Below are 22,631 nucleotides of genomic sequence, written 5' to 3' on the forward strand. Positions count from 1 at the left end.
TTATCTATATACAAGGAAAATAAAATGGGTTTTATTTTCAGAACAGACACCTGATGGACATGTTTATGGCTCGTTTCCACGGAGCGGTACGATACAGTACGGTACGATTCGGGACGGTAAACCCCGATCCGGCTTGCGTCTCCAGCACCAACAGTACCCCTTGATGGGAGTGGTGTAGCCTGTGCCGGAAAAAAAGCGATCAATGTCAGTTTCGCGCGAAGAAGAAAGCGACATGGTAAACAACAATGTATGACATACAACAGATCTTGTTCTTGCTTCCCGGCATGTGGCTGTTTTTCACAAGAAGACAAGTGCCGACATTAGGCATTTCTCAATAACAAGTATGCAAACCCAGATAGCAAACAGACTTGGCCCAAATGTGGCCTCATAATGGCACTGCTGGTGTGTTGCCGGCACTGGCATGCATCATGTCGGCCAACTGTGGGCCATGCGTGGCAATGATGGCACTGCATGCATGACGGTTTTTGGGTCGTCATCCATGCAAACATTTGGGCTGATTGTGGATGGGAGTGTGTGGCCCAGATCAGTGTAGCGATTATCGGCCATACTTTGTGTACTGGACAACTAAAGTATTTAGGCCTGCTACTATATATTCAGGGCAATATTATTCTCCCCCCCCCACCCCCCATAATAATAATAATAATAATATTTGACTTATATGTGAGTCAGTGAAAATTGTTTAAAAAAATGTATAAGAATAATAAATAATTAATAAATAGGCTATAGTATTTAGCTTTCAGCAATGTTCACAAAATTCAATAATAATTTAAAAATGGCAAAATCCATTTGACCTGAACAAAATATACATTTTCCTAACACGATAATTGAGTTTGATTTTTTTGATAATTATTATTTATTTTAGTTTGTTTTTATAAATTTATAATTAAAAAAATTAAAAAAATTTACATACAAAATCGTCTACGTTTTCCATACTTTTTAGTTTAAGCACCACAAAATCATGTTAAAAACTTACTAAATATATATATATATTTCAAAATAACAGTTTATTTAAAAATATGTAAAATTACAACTGTTCGGTTAACTATTGTTTATTTTGGCGCGATCTCCACGGTAACAGCAGCTTTTCTGGTTGGTGAATGAGGTTCACGTGATGCTTCGATTGAAATTTCTCCCGCTGAAGGGTGAAGACGGACGTCTGTCAGACAACTGCTGTTCAGGTAATTGAAGTTCCCTTCAAAAGTGATTGTGTGGCCCGGAACTGGGCCAGAAAACATTTGCTATGTGGGAAGTTCGGACTTGCCAAGTGCGATTCAGGAGAATGACGCCCGAGGACGCGAGTCCGGTAATTCTGCAAATGGAACAGCGCGTGCTTCAAAGCGCCACTCAAGTCGCTCTGATACTCTGGTTATCTCTGTAGGCCTATGTACATTTTAGGCAACAATAAAACGTACTCGGTTACTAACGTAACCTCGGTTCTCTCTAGAGAGGGAACGAGTACTGCGTAATATGTTACGCTATGGGGAAAACCTCTTTTCCACGAGATATTGAAGCCAAAAATTATCCTTCATTTTGAATTAATGCAAAACGCTGTGCAGCAGCATGCAGACATAGGCAAGACGGCTTGCGTGCCTATTGGCTGCCCTGCGGCAACAGCAGCAGCCTATCGAGAGTGGCCCTGCGTGACACATTCCCAATGGGGGCACTTCGCGCCCATTTCGTCACGTCCCGCCAGAAAGGGCGTGGTCTCGCCCTATAAATATGGCTCGATTAGGCTGGTACACTGGTTTTCATCGCCGAAGCGAACCAGAGCTGTGTATGCACGGCAAGATACGCAGTACTCGTTCCCTCTCTAGAGAGAACCGAGGTTACGTTAGTAACCGAGTACGTTCTCTTACAATAGTATCTTTCGTACTGCGTAATATCTTACGCTATGGGGAACACAATGCAAAACGCCGTGCGTACTGGGATCCGACACCAAAGTCCCAAGGGCAGTAGCCCGGGGCTCATATAGTGCATTATCACCATAGACTCACAGCGAGTTGGAGAAGAGAGGCTGCAAGCATCATTCCCCATAAAATAGCATCCTACAGGAGCTAGTTATGTTAACAGTGTTTCACGCAGACAGGGTGAACGTGTTCAGCCTGAACTGGGTAATAGTACGGATTATTCAACACCCATGGAGCTGTTTCTATCGCTCAGTGAGCGATGCACAGGCAAACTCAGCATCTGGGCCGCACTGCGGGTCAGATAGCACTGAATTCTAAACCGACAGAAGCTTGGCTTGTAAGGCGGGAACCTCTAGGTTATAAAACCTTATAAATGTAGACGGCGAGGCCCAGCCCGCGGCCGTACAGATATCTTGCAAGGTAACCCCACTATACCACGCCCACGACGAGGCCACGCCTCTTGTGGAGTGCGCTCTGACACCCAAAGGACACTGCAGGCCCTTAGAAGTGCAAGCCAGTGCTATGGCGTCGACTACCCATCTGGATAGGCTCTGTTTTGATGCGGCCAGGCCCTTGGAGCGTCCGCCAAACAAAACAAAGAGCTGCTCGGTCTGTCTGAAGACAGACGAGCTGGACACATAAGCTCTCAGTGCCCTGACAGGGCAAAGGAGATTTGCATCTTTCTCCTCATCATGAACCGAGAGAACGCACAGGGAAATGACCTGGGCCCTGAACGGTGTGTTGAGGGATTTGGGCACGTACCCGTGCCTTGGTTTGAGTATGACCTTAGAGTCGTTAGGCCCAAACTCCATACATGACGCGCTTACCGAAAGCGCTTGTAAGTCCCCTATGCGCTTCACTGAAGCGAGAGCCAAAAGGAACACCGTTTTGAAAGACAGATGCTTCATGTCTGACAAATGGATTGGCTCGAACGGGGCACCTTTCATGGCTTCCAAAACCGTAGAAAGGTCCCACACCGGGACTGAAGGAGGTCTGGGAGGGTTCAGCCTCCGAGCTCCCTTGAGGAATCGCACGACTAGGTCGTTCTTCCCCAGTGACTGGCCAGACACAGGTTTTATAAACGCTGCTATGGCCGCCACGTACACTTTGAGCGTGGATGGGGTCCTGCCCTTATCCAGCAGCTCTTGAAGGAAGGAGAGTACTTCCGTGACCCCGCAGTCTACAGGTGAAAAACGCTGAGCTTGACACCAAGCAGAGAACACAGACCATTTCGAGGAATAGAGCCGTGTAGTACACGGGGCCCTTGCCTGCGTGATCGTGTTTAGCACTCCCTCCGGGAGGCTAGCGGGTACCCGTTGATGGCCCATGCATGTAGGGACCATAGTTCTGGGCGAGGATGCCAAATCGAGCCCTCGGCCTGAGAGAGGAGGTCTTTCCTCGACGGTACTGGCCACGGGGCAGTGCTGGTCAGCCGCATCAGGACTGGGAACCAAGTCTGGTTTGTCCAGAGCGGAGCCACAAGCAGAACTGGGCATCCATTTTCCCTGATTCGTTCCAGCACTTGAGGCAGGAGCGAGACGGGGGGAAAAGCATAGAGGGGACAGCGGGGCCAGACGTGGGCCAGCGCGTCCTTGCTCTTGGAGAAATATTTCGGACAGTGAGCGTTCTCGTGGGACGCGAACAGGTCCACTTGCGCTCTACCGAATGTCTCCCACAGCAGTTGGATCGTCTGCGGGTGCAGCGACCATTCCCCTGCTGGGACATTGTTTCTGGACAGTCTGTCTGGTCCCAGATTCAGGTGACCAGGCACGTGCGCCGCTCTCAGTGAAAGCAGGTTGTGCTGAGCCCAGACCAGGAGGCGTTCCGTTAGCCTGTAAAGGTTTCGGGACTTGGTGCCGCCCTGGCGATTTATGTATGCCACCACTGACATGTTGTCCGACCAGACCAAGACGTGGTGACCCATTATCTGGGGACAGAAGCGCCGTAGCGCGCTGTCGACTGCCATCATTTCCAGACAGTTTATGTGTAGGAGCTTTTCCTGTTCTGACCACTGGCCAAAGAACGGTCTGCCCTCGAGCAGCGCTCCCCATCCCTAGGTGGAGGCGTCCGTGGACACCACCTTCACACTCGAGGGAGTCCCCAGACTCACACCTGACTGATACCAGTCGGTTATCTTCCAAGGTTCCAGAGCTGAAACGCATTTCAGATCGACCCGGAGGCAAAACCGACCAGCGGTCCATGCCCTGGAAGGAACAGCTTTCAGCCACAGCTGCAGTGGGCGCATGCGAAGCAGACCCAGCTGGAGCACTGAAGCTGCTGAGGCCATGAGGCCCAGCATTTTCTGAAACCTTTTGAGCTGGACAACCGAGCCGCGGCGGAAGGATTTCGCGGCGCTCTGAATGTCCCGTTCGCGCTCTGGCGTCAGACGCGCTGTCATGGATAGCGAGTCCAGCACTGTTCCCAGAAAAGAAATTTTCTGGCTGGGAAACAGCGAGCTCTTCGCCCAATTGACTGTGAGACCCAGATTCTCGAGATGCTCGAGTAATGTGGCCCTGTGTTCTATGAGCTCTGATCGTGATCGAGCTAGAATCCGCCAATCGTCCAAGTAGTTCAAAATTCGCATGCCCTGGAGTCTGAGGGGTGCGAGAGCCGCGTCCATGCACTTTGTAAATGTACGGGGTGCCAGGGACAGGCCGAACGGCAGGACTTTGTATTGGTATGCCTGGCCCTCGAAGGCGAATCTCAAGAATTGCCTGTGACGTGTCGCTATTTGTATTTGAAAATAGGCGTCTTTCAGATCTATTGACATAAACCAGTCTTCCCGGCGAACTTGCGTGAGGATTTTCCTGGTTGTAATCATTCTGAACTGGCGCTTCGCGAGCGCTCTGTTCAGTTGTCGCAGATCTAGAATGGGTCTGAGACCCCCGTCCTTTTTGGGTACCAGAAAATACCTGCTGTATAAACCCCCTTCGCTCTGAGCCTGAGATAAAGGTTCTATCGCCCCTTTGCTCAGTAGTTTCGCTATCTCGGCTCGAAGTAGATGAGATACTTCGTGTTTTACCGCCGTGAAATGAAATCTGGGCTCTGGCCGCGGCATAGCGGCGGCCGGAGAGCTCCGGTGTGCTGAGAAATAAACACTGTGTTTGCAATGCGCGAGGCGGGGGGTGCGCTGATCACAGCGGGCAGCCCGACCGCGCTCAGCTTCTCTCTGACAGATTGTGGAGAGAAGGCGAGCGGGACGAGCCCCGTGGGTTTCGGCATGTCTGTGAGGGAATGTGGGCGCGGGATAGCGGGCACACTCACTGCACTGAGAACACTGTCGGCTCGCGCAGACTGAAAATGTGTTGGTTTCGTTTTTACAGAAACCGTGGGACATGCTTCGTGTAGTGTTTGTGGGCACTGTGTCGTGGGCACGTACACTACATTTATTGCACAACCGACATGAGTCGATTTTATTCGTGCTAGCCCTGTATTGTGGTGGGCTGTGTCTGCGTGTGGGAATGGGCACTGAGACGTGGGCATTCTTACAACACTCATAACACCATCGGCCGTGGCCGGAACACCAGAAAATACACTCTTTATTGGATTTATCTGGGTAGCCGTAAAAACGGCTTTTGTGTGCAGGCAAGCGGGCAAATGGACCGGCTTGTTGAATGCTAAGTGCACTGGAACAGTCACATTGCATGCGACTGGACGAGCGAAACGTTTCGGTGAAAATCCGGCCCCAGCGGGATTTGAACACCGTCGCTTTCCTAGCGCGGCTAGGAAGGCTTTGAGACCTCGGGCTTGATCTCGATCCTCGGCTGGGGCCCGCGCTGAGGGGGGCGGCGTCCAGCAGAGCGAGAGCGCAGTCTCTGTTCTCGGGCCTGGCGGCGTTGAGAAGCAGCGGCGGCGGGTGGTGTAGGCTGCGGCTGGGAGCTCCGGGCAGGCGGCTGTTAAGAGCGACCTGCTGCGGAACTCGAGCGCTTCGGGAGGAAGTGCTTCATCACCTGCGATGTCTTTTGAACCTCTTGAAATCTGTCCGCGAAATCCTTGACGGCAGATCCGAAGAGGCCAGCTGACGAAATGGGCGCGTCCAGGAATACAGAGCGCTCCGCAGCATTCATTTCAGACAGCATTAACAGCACGTGTCTCTCAGCCACGGTGAGAGAGGCCATGCTCCGCCCAATGGCCTGTGCAGCGGACTATTTAGCGCGTAGAGCCAGGTCCGTAGCGCTCCTCAAATCCGCGACGCTGATCGATTCCGCGCCTTCCTCGTCCATTTTTCGGAGAAGGTCGGCCTGGAAGATCTGCAGAATGGCCATAGTTTGTAAGGCTGACGCAGCTTGCCCAGCGGCGGTGTATGCGCGACCGTGCATGGCTGACGTCACTCGGCAGGCTTTAGATGGTAGCGTTATCTGCGCTCGCCGTCCAGCAGAGAGCGGGCAGAGATGAGAAGCTACCACTGCTTCCACTGGGGGAAGAGAAAGGTACCCTTTATCTTTCGCACCGTCCACAGAGGAGAATGCAGCCGAGACAGAAGTACGCACCCTGGCCGAGAGGGGGGCGCCCCAGGACCTCGTGACTTCTTCGTGAAGCTCAGGAAGAAAAGGCGCGGGCCTGGATTGTGACGGTGCGTGGTCCTTCTTGAGGAAGCATCCGTCCAGTCGGTTGCGCGCGGGCTGCGCGGGCGCCTCCCAGTCGAGGCCGAGGTTCTCGACGGCTTGAGAGAGCAGACGCATCAGCTCTGATTCAATGCCGGCTCGTTTTCCTGAAGGCTCGCGGATAGCAGAGGGGAGGTCCACAGAGCTCGCCCAATCCTCACAATCTGATGCCAGGAGAGAACAGGCCTCGGCTGTTTCGTGGACCTCTATGGCGGAAGCGGCGGCGAGCGGCGGCCGCTGTCCGTCGGGGAGGGACTCGAGCGACGCCGGCGAAGCTGGCGGGCGAACCGGCAGGCTTTCGCAGGCAGGAGAAGGCTCGGGGCCGCGCTGGGCACGGCGCTTCTTACAGCGGCTAAAGTGCAGGCTCTGAGAAGGATGCCAGGCGAGTCCTCAGAGTCACCATAGGCAGTAGCTGACAGTGATGGCATCCGCCTTCGACGAGAGCGAGAGCCGCATGATCCTCACCCAGGCAGGAAACGCAGATGACATGGCGATCCTCCTCACTGAGTGTGGCTCGGCACGAGCCGCAGGACCTATGCATCTTGAAAAAAGACGCAGCTCTTTTAGGAGAGAGAGAGACAGTGAAAAAATGTGTGTCGCAGCGTCGAACACACACACACACTAGAAAAGGATATGACGCCGGAAAGCGTAGCAGGTACGGCGGCTAAAGGCGGCGATGCCAGCGACTTCAGACTCAAAGGCTCGTCCCGCTGTGTGCTTATCTCAGACGGCGCGGCTTCTCACTCCAGATCCAGCGATGCGTGATGCTTCGCTGAAGAGATGAAAATCAGTGTACCAGCCTAATCGAGCCATATTTATAGGGCGAGACCACGCCCTTTCTGGTGGGACGTGACGAAATGGGCGCGAAGAGCCCCCATTGGGTATGTGTCACGCAGGGCCACTCTCGATAGGCTGCTGCTGTTGCCGCAGGGCAGCCAATAGGCACGCAAGCCGTCTTGCCTATGTCTGCATGCTGCTGCACAGCGTTTTGCATTAATTCAAAATTAAGGATAATTTTTGGCTTCAATATCTCGTGGAAAAGAGGTTTTCCCCATAGCGTAAGATATTACACAGTACGAGAGATACTCTCGTAAGAGAACTAAATGTGTTATAACACACCACACTGCCTCTTTTCGTTTTCATTTAAAGAAATCTTAGCCACACAAATGTGGTTCAGGCAACGCGTATTAATTATATTCACTGCATGTATAACGTTAGCATGACAAAACGAAATATAAAGCTCAACCCTGCCTCTTTTCATTAAAATTTAAAAAATATTAAACATATTAATATGGTTCAGCCAGTATGTGCATTTTTAGGCTACTCTGATTATCTTCACTGTAATAAAATTAAAAATAACAAAACTAAACCCTGTCTCTTTTTGTTAAATTTAAGTTTTTATCAATAATAGCCATTATAAAAGTATAAGTAAAAGGTACAAGAGGCTATACAATAAGAAAAAAAGCAAACAATTCAGTCAAACATACAAATTAGTTTACAGTCTCAGGCATTAATAATATCACTAAACACTTTATAGCAGTGGTTCTCAACTCCAGTCCTCGGGATCCACTGCTCTGAGTCTGCACATATTGTATGTCTCCTTATTTAACACACCTGATTCAGATCATCAGCTCATTAGGAGAGACTCTAGACTCTATGATCTGAACTGAGTGTGTCAGATAAGAGAGACATACAAAATGTGCAGAGCAGTGGGTCCCGAGGAATGGAGTTGAGAACCACTGCATCAGTGACAGTGCTATGCTGCTTTCTAAAACCAGACTGAGAAGGAAGAAGAGTATTGTTTAAGTCCAGGAAGGTTTTTAATTGTTCATTCACTAATTTCTCCAAAACCTTAGATAAAACACACCGTTTAGATATTGGCCTATAATTGTTTAACTGCGGTGAATCCCCCCCTTTAAAAAGAGGAGAAACAAAAGCACACTGTAAAAAATAATACGCCATATCTACTCAATAGATTTGTGGCAACAGATCACAAACAATATTATTAATTGAATTAAACAAATTAGAATTGAGTAAGAATGAATCAAAATGAATTCCTTAAAATTCAACCATTTAAAATGAGTAACATTTAAAAAAAAATATCTGAATAACAGACAGATGTTAAAGATGAATTTAGAACTCTTTATTTTTTATTGCTGATAACAAGCAGAATCACAGAAGGAAAGAGAAACACAAGAACTACAACTGACTTCAGCCACAGCCTTAGATGAAATCAACTGAAAGGTCATGAAATCTCTCTTATTATTAATAGTTGCTAAGTCTTTTAACTGATCAAAACTTACTTGATATTGATAGATTTTCACCAATATCATTTGGTTGGCATAGATCACTCTACATTTAGATTTTTAAATATGTTTTGGATTTTTTTTAATACACAGACATCAAGAATCAGCATATGAATCTCAACAATGGTGACACACTTCATGCCTTAAGTTTAAAGATGTATAACAACTAACACTTTGTGGCAAACAAGATAAAAAGTCACTTAATCTTATGCAAAACAAAAACTTATTTTCAGATTGTGTCTGAATTACACATAATATTTACATTTTCCCTATAAAAGTGAGGTTTTTACATGTTACTGTTGTCAATAAATGCTCATTTTATCTGCATATCAATTTAAGCTCAGTGCTTTACTGTTCAATTTCTAATAAACAAACATATGCTATTATTAGTAACTGCACTTATTAATGCAAAACAATAGTACATTTATGATTAAAATAACTGCTCTCAACTATTAGCCTGGAGTCCTGTGCTGCAAATACTCTTTATTGTATTTCAAAAGTTTGTTTTTACCTAATTTAGTATGCTGAAGTCTTCAGATCTCCAGGAAATTTCCACTTAAAGCTCATTTCATTGGTGTCAACAGACTGAGGTATTTGTTGGTGCTTTCAATTGTTTTTCTTTCCACTATTTATTTTTTCAAGAATTTAAATTACATTACATTATTTATATTATGTTGTCAATTAGTATAAAAACAAACTTAGTAACTTGTGTATTTTGATTTTGTCAGATCAGCTCCTCCTACTGCATTTCATCATCAGATCAGCTCCTCCCACATCAGTCACATCATCAGATCAGCTCCTCCCACATCAGTCACATCATCAGATCAGCTCCTCCCACAACTATTATATCATCATATCAGCTCCTCCCACATCAGTCACATGGTCAGTGAAGCTCTTCCCTCTGTAATTCTCTAATAAATTCTGGAATAGTCCCATCGGCTACAAGTGAAGACGAGCATCAATGCATCAGGAAGAGCTGAAATCTGTAAAGACTGAGTTTATTAAAGAGGACAGTGAGAACACGAGTGATCCAGAACCTGCAGATTGAAACACACTGAAGATCCTGAAGAACAAAGAGGTTGGTGTTTATTCTTCATTCATTCATGATGCTGAAGAACATTCATGTTAGAAACATTCAAACACTTCTTCACTTATAGATTTTTTGGTAACACTTTAGAATACTGTTTCTTACTTACTGCATAACTAATAAGGAATTATTGAAGAGCTAATAGGTAATTCTTCATTAACTACTTATTCACTTCTGTTAACTACTAAGGAAGATGTGTTGATCAGTATGTATGAACACCATAATATTATTTTTAGTATTATTTTTCTTTATTCATTTTCATAATAATTTAAGAATGAATTTTGTGAGGTCAGAATATGTTTGTATATGTTAGAGGTATGTGTGCAATGCCACGTTCACTGAGCAGAGATACTTCAGTTGGTATGTTCTTTACAAGGAAAGGAATGTTTCAACTGACTCAAATGTACCACTAATGTATACACAAACATAGTTTGCTTATGGGCTGCGATTTCTCTCTCTGGAAACCAGTTTGTGCATTTTTTTTAGGGCATTACGTACCGTTTTACGCTGGCGAACGATCCCGGCTTCAGCGCCATCATTACGACACGGCATTGATTACGGCTTTTGTTCACACAGCCCGCGTTCCGGGACTGATCCCGGCAATGTTACTAGGTCCCCAACCCGGCATTGATCCCGGCATCCATCCTGGGTCGTGTTTGCGTTCACTCAGAAGGTGTTCTGGCAATTTCCCGGGATCAACGCGCTGTGTGAAAGGGTTTTACTGTACTGACTCAGAGAAACATAAAGGCATGAGGGGATGAGAGGAAGGAGAGATGACGGGGTGAGAGAGTATGAAGTAACATGATAATAGCTATGAAGTAACTCATGAACAGTCATACAAAACTACATTGAGTTGTGACCTTCCTTATTTACTATTGTTATTAATAGAAGTAGTATTATGAAAATACAGTTTTAACAAATTCATGTAAATGTAAAAGAGGTTTTTGCTTGTGTGGTTTTGTGAGTGTGTTCTGTAAGAAATCATCTTCGAAAAGGAACCCCACTCAAGTGGATTGCCATAACTAACCTCAGATTAGTTCTTATATTTTATATACATTACTGTGTGTGTCTGTATTCTTCAGCATAGAATACCATTGAGTAAATTCATAAATGAAAATGAAAATATAGTGAACTTATTAGAAATTAATTAATAATTATCAAATATTTCTACAGGAATTTGTATTATTATTAGATAATTCTTCAGGAATTACTTATAACCTGAAACCATATTCTAAAGTGAAAATATAGGAAACTTATTAGTTATTAATAAAGCATTATTAGATAATTCTTCAGGAATTACTTATAACCTGAAACAGTATTCTAAAGTGAAAATATAGGGAACCCACTAGTAATTAATAAAGAATGACCAAATAGCCTACTTCTGACTCAAATCAAACTTACTGTAAAAAAAAAAAAAACGTAATCATCTAAAACTTTGTAAAAATACACGACAACGACGTTTATGCTACATGATATCTTCCTTTATTTCAGATGACATTTTGTTTTAACATTTTACTGCCTACATTTAAACTCGTTTAACAAACATTAAAAAATCAAAAGTTAAACCTTAAAAAGCAATTCAAGTGTAATCAACCAGTCTCTGTTCTCCCGTTTCCACGGTAGTGGTGCTGGATCTGTTGCGGGAGCTGGGCTCCGAAAGATGCTGTGACTGACTCCATGATCTGTCTATAAACAAACTGCGCACTGCTCTTAGAACATATGTTAAATTAACACTGCTCAGTGTTCATATTTGTGCACACTACAGAGTTAAAGTACCATTGAAGTAGTGTTGAAGTTAATGAGATAATTAAGTGTTGGTTGATGAGCACTAACTGACTTCAGCCACAGCCTTAGATGAAATCAACTGAATAGAAAAGAGGACATTAGATCTCTGAAGATCTCAGCAGAGGAGGATTAAACAACTCCACAAACACCATTACTAGCTTCACTTATTAATAACCAGATTTACTTTATTTAATTTCCGTTTTAATGAAATGTATTTTAAGTCACCATGATGGTGGTCAGTGTTTGCTTTAGTTGAGCTCTTGACCCTTGACTTGAAATTTTAAAATTAAAGTTTTTCTTTCATGTAAGACCTGATGGAAGAGAGTGAGGAGAGTGAAGAACTGAGTGAAGTGGTGGAGAAACATCATGTCGAACCTGGAGAAAAACCTTTGAGTCACTCAAAGACTAAAAAGATATTTTTAAAGAAAAGAAGAGCCAAGAAATCTTTCACCTGCACTCAGTGTGTGAAGAGTTTCACATGCAAACATAATCTTGATATTCACATGAGAGTTCACAGCGGAGAGAAGCCGTTCACATGTGATCAGTGCGGGAAGAGTTTCAGTCAATTATCATCCCTTAATGTTCACATGAGGATCCACACCGGAGAAAAGCCTTTCACGTGCCATCAATGTGGGAATAGTTTCAGTCATTTAACACACTTTAAGAGTCACATGAGGATCCACACCGGAGAGAAACCGTTCCCATGTGATCAATGTGGGAAGAGTTTCACATACAAACAAAGTCTTGAGCGTCACATGAGAGTTCATACTGGAGAGAAGCCATTCATTTGTGATCAGTGTGAAAAGACTTTCCCATACAAAGATAGTCTTAACACTCACATGAAGATCCACACCGGAGAGAAGAAGCCGTACACATGTGATCAGTGTGGCAAAACATTTCTTAAAGCATCAGACCTGAAGAAACACCTGACAGTTCATACTAAGGAGAAGCCACATTCATGTTCTGTGTGTGGCAAGAGTTTTTCACAGCTGCAAAGTTTATATACACATCAGAAAATACATACTGGTGTGAGAGAGTACATGTGCTTTGAATGTGAGAAGACTTTTATTACAGCTGATCATTTAAAACTGCACCAGAGAATTCACACTGGAGAAAAACCTTACAAGTGTTCACACTGTGACAAGAGATTCAGTCTGTCATCAAATCTGAAAAAACATAAGAGGATCCACACCAGAGAGAAGCCGCACACGTGTGATCAGTGTGGAAATAGTTTCTCTTTTAAAAGTCATCTGAAGATACACATGAAGATCCATTCAGTGGAGAAACCACGTAGTGGAGAAACCAATTAGTTTCCAAACAGCCATGATTCTCGTGTATGGTTGCAGCTGTTAATCCTATGTGACGTTGATTTATATATAAATAACGTGTCAGTAGTGAGTTGCTGTTTATGTTTGTGCAACTTAAAGTTATTACATACACACTGATGTATCTTTTTATTCTATTTATTCTAAAAAAAAAACACACACATTCAATACTTTGTACATATAATAGAGAACTTATTACAGCTGGATGATGCCAATGTGTGTGAACATTCAAATCTATAAAGAGTTTAACAGTTCCCTGTCTCCTGTCACGCTTCTTACTGGAGCCCCATAGTGGATGAGCATTCACCTACCTATATTTAAACTCTACAGTCCACAATAAGGCGGCTGACGATTGCGCAATTAAATTGAATCAAACAACTAAATGCAAAGAGAAAAATACTCACAGCTCTTGAATTAATAACTTTAGCTTTAATAAGCATTAATCTATAAAACTATTCAGTGTATTTTTGTTTTATTTTATATTTATTTAATTGATTTGACCCTTTGTACTTTGCTTTTTTGTTCTTATTGTATCTTATCTCATGTATATAAAACAAAACAAAAAAACGCCTGCACAAAGGTGTATTTACAAATAAATATTTTATATTTGTTTTGTTCAAACATTGCGGTTTTGTCAGGGTGGGGTGCAGGTAGAAGGAGCAGAGGAGTCAGAAGTTTCAATAGCGATGTGTTTACTTATTAAACTTATTACCTATTACAACTGGCACAGGTACAGACAGGTAGAAGGTTCACACACACACTTGATACAAAGTAGAACGGTCAGAGACTGACTGAACAGAAAGGAACTACAAAGGTGAACAATGAAGACAACAGCTGAAGACGGTGGGTGATGATGATTGCTGGCAGGTGCGTGTAATGGTGAAGGAGGTGCAGGTGTGGGCCAAGGAGGATGCTGGGAACTGTAGTGCAGACGGGGACTAACTCATGACAGTGACAGAGACGATGACTGACAGTGACGATGATCGGTGGTGACTGTGACAGGTTTCATTTACTATAGATATTTACAGGTCCTTCTCAAAAAATTAGCATATTGTGATAAAGTTCATTATTTTCCATAATGTAATGATAAAAATTAAATATATAAACTTTCATATATTTTAGATTCATTGCACACCAACTGAAATATTTCAGGTCTTTTATTGTTTTAATACTGATGATTTTGGCATACAGCTCATGAAAACCCCAAATTCCTATTTTAAAAAATTAGCATATTTCATCCGACCAATAAAAAAAGTGTTTTTAATACAAAAAAAGTCAACCTTCAAATAATTATGTTCAGTTATGCACTCAATCCTTGGTCGGGAATCCTTTTGCAGAAATGACTGCTTCAATGCGGCGTGGCATGAAGGCAATCAGCCTGTGGCACTGCTGAGGTGTTATGGAGGCCCAGGATGCTTCGATAGCGGCCTTAAGCTCATCCAGAGTGTCGGGTCTTGCATCTCTCAACTTTCTCTTCACAATATCCCACAGATTCTCTATGGGGTTCAGGTCAGGAGAGTTGGCAGGCCAATTGAGCACAGTAATACCATGGTCAGTAAACCATTTACCAGTGGTTTTGGCACTGTGAGCAGGTGCCAGGTCGTGCTGAAAAATGAAATCTTCATCTCCATAAAGCTTTTCAGCAGATGGAAGCATGAAGTGCTCCAAAATCTCCTGATAGCTAGCTGCATTGACCCTGCCCTTGATAAAACACAGTGGACCAACACCAGCAGCTGATATGGTCGTGTGGTCATGTAAAGCGCTTTGGTGGCCATTGGGTCTGTTAAAGCGCTATATAAACGCAGTCCATTTACCATTTACCATGATATGGCACCCCAGACCATCACTGACTGTGGGTACTTGACACTGGACTTCAGGCATTTTGGCATTTCCTTCTCCCCAGTCTTCCTCCAGACTCTGGCACCTTGATTTCCGAATAACATGCAAAATTTGCTTTCATCCGAAAAAAGTACTTTGGACCACTGAGCAACAGTCCAGTGCTGCTTCTCTGTAGCCCAGGTCAGGCGCTTCTGCCGCTGTTTCTGGTTCAAAAGTGGCTTGACCTGGGGAATGCGGCACCTGTAGCCCATTTCCTGCACACGCCTGTGCACGGTGGCTCTGGATGTTTCTACTCCAGACTCAGTCCACTGCTTCCGCAGGTCCCCCAAGGTCTGGAATCGGTCCTTCTCCACAATCTTCCTCAGGGTCCGGTCACCTCTTCTCGTTGTGCAGCGTTTTTTGCCACACTTTTTCCTTCCCACAGACTTCCCACTGAGGTGCCTTGATACAGCACTCTGGGAACAGCCTATTTGTTCAGAAATTTCTTTCTGTGTCTTCCCCTCTTGCTTGAGGGTGTCAATGATGGCCTTCTGGACAGCAGTCAGGTCGGCAGTCTTACCAATGATTGCGGTTTTGAGTAATGAAACAGACTGGGAGTTTTTAAAAGCCTCGGGAATAGGGCTGCACGATTAATCGCACGATGTTGTCATGCGCATCTAATCAGTAAAGCCGGGTTCCTTGATTAGTAGTAAATCACCTTCACCTGCTTTCAGATGGAGCGGCATTTACTACAAAGAGCCGTAGTTAACTGACAAGCTGAGCCAAATCGCGTTAAAATCGAGGACATATCGCCAACGATATTTAATGCGATATGGCTCAGCTTGACAGTTAACTACGGCTCTTTGTACTCAGCAAAAACTCAGTGTTAAATTAACACTCCTGGGAGTATATATGAGTCCACACTCAAGAGTGTTAAAGTTAATGAGATATTTAAGTGATTAATTGAGTGATGATTGAGCATTATTGAAGACACCTGAAGCAGAATCACTGAAGGAGAAAACCGGAATTTCAGGTCACCATTATGGAGATGAGTGGTTGCTTTAGTTGGGCTCTTGACCCTTACATTTTTAACTTTAGATTTTGTTTGGTTGATGTATCTGAGTTATAACTGCCAGATGAACAAATATAAAAGTGATCTGATGGTGTTGGTTATAATATGACAGTCATTGTCATTATTTGAACTTTACGATTTTGATTTATGTTGTTGGTTACAGCATAACTGAGTTTCTGCATAAATATCCAGAATTTGAGATATAATATAAAGGAGTTCTTAAAAGTTGTAAAAAAAAAAAAAATCTTTCTTTTAGGCACACACAGATATCAAGATTCAGTCACTGCATCTCAACAATGGTGACGAGCAGAATATTCAATTAGGAAATGTAAATTACATAGACAATTCAGATCATAATTTATTCATACCGCAATGCATGATGGGAGCCATTAATGAGTTGTGATTGGTGGCAACAAGGATTATTATTGTCACCACGGTTGAGATTCACAGGCTGATTATTGATGTCTGTGTTTCTAAATAAATGCATTTGAAAGTGATTTGATCAGGACAATTATTATTAAATGTTTTGGATTATAAGAAAAATACAATTATCATATGCCGCATAACCATTAAACTGTTGCTATCAAGTTAAACCAGATCATCTGAATGAGTTTCAATTTTCAGATCACAGTATGATTATGTCATAACATAACCAACACTATCAGATCATACTTGTCTTTGTTCATTTGACTGTAATAAATCAATAACAGCTGACAGAGAAAATGTAAACTTAAAGTATAAGGATCAAGAGTCCAACTAAAGCAAACACTTATCGCCATAACGGTGGCTTACAATTTTAGATTTTCTCCTTCAGTGATTCTGCTTGTTATCATCAGGTGTCTTCAATAATGCTCAATGAGCACTAAATTAATCACTTAATTATCTCATTAACTTTAACACTCTTGAGTGTTAATTTAACACTCATATCTGCATCATATCGTCCATCTGAAAGCAGGTGATGGAGATTTACTACTAATCAAGGAACCGGCTTTACTGATTAGATGCGCATAACAACATCGTGCGATTAATCGTGCAGCCCTACTCGGGAATCATTTGCAGGTATTTAGAGTTAATTAGTTAATTCAGATGATTAGGTTAATAGCTCGTTTAGAGAACCTTTTCATGATATGCTATTTTTTTGAGATTGGGTTTTCATGAGCTGTATGCCAAAATCATCAGTATTAAAACAATAAAAGACCTGAAATATTTCAGTTGGTGTGCAATGAATCTAAAATATATGAAAGTTTAATTTTTATCATTACATTAAAATAATGAACTTTATCACAATATGCTAATTTTTTGAGAAGGACCTGTATTTTACTGTTCAGAATTTAAAGCAATGTTAATTATGTTCTTATTTTATTTATTTTTATATATATATACACTGCCGTTCAAAAGTTTGGGGTCGGTAAGATTTTTAATGTTTTTAAAAGAAGTCTCTTCTGCTCACAAGGCTGCATTTATTTGATTAAAAATACAAAACAAACCCAGTAATATTGTGAAATATTATTTCAATGTAAATCAGCTGTTTTCTATGTAAATATATAGTAAAGTGTAATTTATTCCTGTGATCAAAGCTGAATTTTCAGCATCATTACTGCAGTCTTCCCCCAAAAAATAAAATAAAAATTCTTACTGACCCCAAAGTTTTCAACGGTAGTGTTTAATGTTACAAAAAAATCTATTTCAGATAAATGTTGTTCTTTTGATCTTTCTATTCATCAAAGAATCCTGAAATAAAAATGTAAATAACTGTTTTCAACATTGATGATAATGAAAATTGTTTCTTGAGCATCAGATCATCATATTAGTGTGATTTCTATGAAGACTGGAGTAATGATGCTGAAAATTCGGCTTTGATCACAGGAATAAATTACACTTTACTATATATTCACATTCACAACAGCTGTTTTACATTGAAATAATATTTCACAATATTACTGAGTGTGATTTGTATTTTTAATCAAATAAATACAGCCTTGGTGAGCAGAATAGACTTCTTTTAAAAACATAAAAAATCTTACCGACCCCAAACTTTTGAACGGCATTGAATATATAGCAAAAAGAACTGGGTAGAATACTGCTAAAAAAAGTTCGAAAAGTTAAAAGTTGCCATGAAATCAAAATTTATTTGTCTTTTATTATAAAACTGTTAGTTCTGGTCCTTGATTCTGATTAGTTGGGCCAAGTTTGAAGTCGTTGTAAAATTTGTAAAAAAATTACAGTGTTGGTAATGTGCAGTTGTCTAATGTCTCTCCATCTCAAATTATCCGTCAACATAACCTGTGATGAATATTTCATGTTTGTTCGTTTTTTGGAAATACTTTAGCATGTAGCGCTAGCTGGCTAGCACCGCCGGAGTGTCAGTGTTAAGTTTGACTGGCCAATTCTCATGTAGATTGTTTGTAGTTATTAGTTTGCTTAAATTTTTGTTACTTGGCAATAGAGCATGAGAAAATAATAATAATGTTGCCCTAACTTGATAAAATCCGAGCGTCAGTGGCTCAGTAGTTCATGTAGGTAGTCTACAAACCGGAAGGTTGGTTGTCCAATCCCTGGTTCCACCTGACCAATTGTTGAGGTGTCCGTGAGCAAGACACCAAACCCCAGCTGCTCCCGACGAGCTGGATGGTGCCTTGCATGGCTGACACCGCCGTCAGTGAATGAATGGGTGAATGCGAGGCAATATGTAAAGCGCTTTGTTGCCCATGGGTCTGTTTAAAGCACTATATAAATGCAGTCCATTTACCAACATAAGTTCAACCAACATCTTTTTTTAGTTTTCTTAAGTAATGTTTTAAGTAATGTTCAGGAAGTTGAGTCAACAGACTGCATGTTGCATCAATTCGTGTTTTGAAGTGTAATAAACTTGACACTATACGTTGACTCAAATTAACTCAGTCCAAGCAACAAGATGACTTGACTTAGTTAAGTTGAGTCGACTAATCTTTTTTTACAGTGTAGTGAAGCACCAGGTGGAGAGTTTTTGAATTTCATCCCAGTAGGCGGACTCATCATTTACATTTAGCTGACGCTTTTATCCAAAGCGACTTACAATTGCTATATATGTCAGAGGTCGCACGCCTCTGGAGCAACTAGGGGTTAAGTGTCTTGCTCAGGGACACATTGGTGTATCACAGTGGATTCGAACCCGGGTCTCTCACACCAAAGGTATGTGTCTTATCCACTGCGCCATCACCACCCCCATCTGCATGGAGGTGGGGCCTTGAGTGCAACAGCGGTTTCCTGTTTGGATTTCGTTCGTTGCTCCAAATTTTTGCTCCTTTGTTTTTTAATCTCTATTTTCTATCTTTCCTTGCTGTTAAAATTTCTTAATACAACTTAATCACAATATATCTGTTATTATCTAATATTGTCTGTCACATTAATCTGACATCACTAGCTTTAATCTAAATCGCTTTCTCTAGCCTGTTAACCTGCCATCAATGCTTGCAGTGTTTTTTTTCTCTCTAGTGCTCGCACATTTTAAGAGTCCATCAGACGACTGTGGTGAGTTGGATCTGCTTTGGATATGATTAGCTTAGTGAACGTGAAAATAGAGACACCAGCCACCATAGTCACATGTTTGCTGGGAGCCAGAGCGCCTGATATCAAAGCAAATTTAAAAGTGCTGGCTAATGCTAATCGTAAATTATCTAAGATTATCATTCACGTCGACACTAATGATGTTCGACTTCGCCAGTTGGAGATCACTAAAATTAACATAAAAGAGGTGTGTGAACTAGTAAGTACGATGTCAGATACTGTAATTTGCTCTGGCGAATCATGGCCTTTTCAAGTCCGAGTCATTATGCGTACAATGGCAGCTTATTTGTATGGCTGTTTGGCCACGAACCTCCTATATGTACATCCTAGTAAGAGACAAAAGACACGAAATTCTTTACCATTTTATTATACACAATTCTCTATATTAATTTATTTTATTGTTTTTTCCTGCATTTGCAAGGAAGAATCTGCTTGTTTTTTCTGGTAAGTAGAACATTGGCTTATTAATTGAATGTGGAACTGCTTTGTTAAACCAGAAGAGTCTTCTGAAATTAAGAGACATTGTAAAGAGATGGTTAAATGAAGAGCTATAGGTTTAATTCAATTTTTGCGCTTTTCTGAGTGTTCACATTTTAGACCAGATAACTTCTGGAAAAGCTGCCTTGACAGTGTGAATAGACTGAAGTTTAATGAGATGACTTAAGAGAGAAGAAGAGAAAGTGGCTGATGGGCCTTCAGTTCCTCCTGAAAGAGAAAGATGACACTTCTGAGAGGGGTCAGCATGGATACAGACTGATTCAGTGCAGGAAAAGGTGAAAATTTCACTTGAGACTTTTCCTAAGGACAATTTTGCTATGCATTATGCAATTTTGTGGCAGGATGGATCAAAAACCAGACTGAGGAGAGAAGCAATGGAGCCCATAAACCTCAACACAAGGCCTTCATAATAACTACAGAGATGCTTTAAATTTTGTTCATTATTATATTAACTTGATTCCTTTTGATTATTCACTGGTCTCACAGCAGTTCTTTGTATTCTCTGTTAAACTAACATTTCTGAATCTGCTTTCAATAGGTACCAGTCCAGCCCTACGTTGCAGTTCAGCCCCAACAATATTGGTCACTCCATTTCGTTTAAATGTAATTTTCTAGATTCAATATTTATAAAAAAAAAAAAAAAAAAAAAAAAAAAACCTTTTGAAATCACAAATGCTGTTATTGCAAGGGGTATGATATAGGAATGTGATATATGATATATGATATATAGAATTGTTTTTTTGGGGCCATGGATCCAAGATTGTGTAGAGATCTTCAATATTCTTCTAAGTAGCTCATGAGCAACAACAAAAATTTCGAAAATTGTAATCGCACAATAAAAAACATATTGCATTTGAGAAATGTAAATTAAATTTGCAGGCCTAGGTCTATATGATTATTTTAAATAATTTAATCTATTCCATTTTTGAAGGTTTTGCATTTGCAGTGTTAAACCAAGCTGAGGGTGTCACAGTGTCTGGTTTGTGTTTCCCTGGTTAACCACCAGAGGTCCTCTTCCACCACGGTGTCATTCAATATACTACATTTCCCATCATCCTGTTCTGTCACTCATTGATCATTGCACACAGCTGTTTCCCGTCACCTTGTTAGTATCTGCATATTTTTACCCTGTCTGTTTCATTCACTGTCATGGAATCCTTGTTTTATGTCACCAGCACTTTGGAGATCTTTTGCCTGTTTGTTTCTTGTTTTGGACTGCCTTTGTATGATTTTGACCCTTTGCCTGGATGACTTACGATTACCCTATTAAATACTGCACTTGGATCTATCAATTTGTGTGCGTGTCGTGACAGATGGTGACTGGCATCGGACAATTGATAACCTAAAATTTAGACACTGTGACAAGGGGATCACAATCTGCTGAAGCAAACAAAAATGTATGATGCTCCGGCCAGAGGTTTGAAAAGTTGTGAATGTGTGTGTGAGAGAATGAGATATGGTGTTTGGAGATACATCAAAGACAAATATATCATTCCAATCAAAGCAGCTGTATCTAAATTTAATAAGTGGGCCCACAGGGTAAAATAAGCCCAATAAAATGAAGGCCATGGATGATTTTGGCTAACTATTCTGGCCTGAGTTATTGTTGTGGCAGAAAGAAGCAGTGCCTCACCTGCGCAGCGCATAACGCGGGAAGGCAGAGAGCAAGCGAACTTGCTCTGTCAACCCCACATTTAACTTTTTTCTTTTGCAGGATGTCATGATGGATTGGATCGAACAGAACTGATTCTGTTCCAAATGTATAAAATATTGTCTTGTTACTGTTAAAATGAGCAAAGGCATATGCTACTGAGTGAACTCGAGAAACAGTTGAATTGGCTAAATGTTGAGAATAAATTTGAAATGGAGTTTCATTGTTTGTATGGAAATGAAAGTTCAATGGGCAATGGGTTCAAGTTCAAAGAAAGTATGAGAGCTCAAAAAGTGCCAGGACATCGCTCAGCCCACACAAAATTTCCACAGATGTCAACAAAAAGGACGACCAGCCAGATTAAATGAATTAATAGACGTTGTCACTAACAAAAAATACTTAAGGTCTGCATTCACAGGTGACAGCAGCCAGGAAATGGTTCACTCCACCAATAAGAACCAGTGGGGGTGCGGTTGCATCTTGCAAGCATCAACAAAATGGTTGAAGAGTGTGACATCTGGGTCCAAGCCTAAACTACACGAACAAGCCTCAACAACCCCACACAGCATAACGTGGGGGATCAAGGGCACGTAATTGTAACGTCCCTCCTCGCCAACGAAAGAAAGCCCATTGCCACGGCTCGCAAAGTGTCACCGTGGTGAAGAGGGAACGTCCACGGGGCGAATGAGATGATCACACCTGGAAGAAGATGTGGACCAACTAATGGTTTCAGTCTAGTAAGAATCTGGTTAAGTGGTGATTTTGATGATTTTATTCGATTGAATCACACTAAAGGGCTGAGTATTGATATAAATCTCTCAGTTTGATTAGTTACTGATTTATTTGAAAATATTTTCGGTGCATGTAAATTGAAAAGAGTTAAATCTCTTAATACTATAGACTTTAGGGATTCTCACGAAGTACATTGTAAAAATAAACAATCTAGGGCTTATTATTGAAGAAACTGGAGGGTTTTAAAATCCAAATGCAGACATTACAACAATAGACGCT

At 42.0% G+C, this 22,631-nt stretch overlaps 3 protein-coding genes and 1 pseudogene across 4 annotated transcripts in view; 3 read left to right on the plus strand and 1 right to left on the minus strand.

Annotated features, from left to right (window-relative positions):
- Positions 1–13,060, plus strand: part of LOC143711009 (uncharacterized) — a 28,853-nt pseudogene extending 15,793 nt beyond the window's left edge. Inside the window, exons 2-4 of the transcript XR_013194725.1 lie at positions 9,567–9,724; positions 9,877–9,916; positions 12,020–13,060. The product of XR_013194725.1 is annotated as an uncharacterized LOC143711009 (transcript). The remainder of the gene's footprint in view (positions 1–9,566; positions 9,725–9,876; positions 9,917–12,019) is intronic.
- LOC143711142 (uncharacterized) overlaps positions 1–22,631 on the minus strand; it is a 376,270-nt gene that overhangs the window by 260,632 nt on the left and 93,007 nt on the right. The window lies entirely within an intron of this gene.
- Positions 1–22,631, plus strand: part of LOC143711160 (uncharacterized) — a 312,783-nt gene that overhangs the window by 181,373 nt on the left and 108,779 nt on the right. The window lies entirely within an intron of this gene.
- Positions 1–22,631, plus strand: part of LOC143711084 (uncharacterized) — a 276,637-nt gene that overhangs the window by 131,780 nt on the left and 122,226 nt on the right.

Source organism: Siphateles boraxobius, unplaced genomic scaffold (genome assembly GCF_051911475.1).
Source record: "Siphateles boraxobius isolate OS27281-9 unplaced genomic scaffold, OSU_SipBor_1 49, whole genome shotgun sequence".
Taxonomy (NCBI): domain Eukaryota; kingdom Metazoa; phylum Chordata; class Actinopteri; order Cypriniformes; family Leuciscidae; genus Siphateles; species Siphateles boraxobius.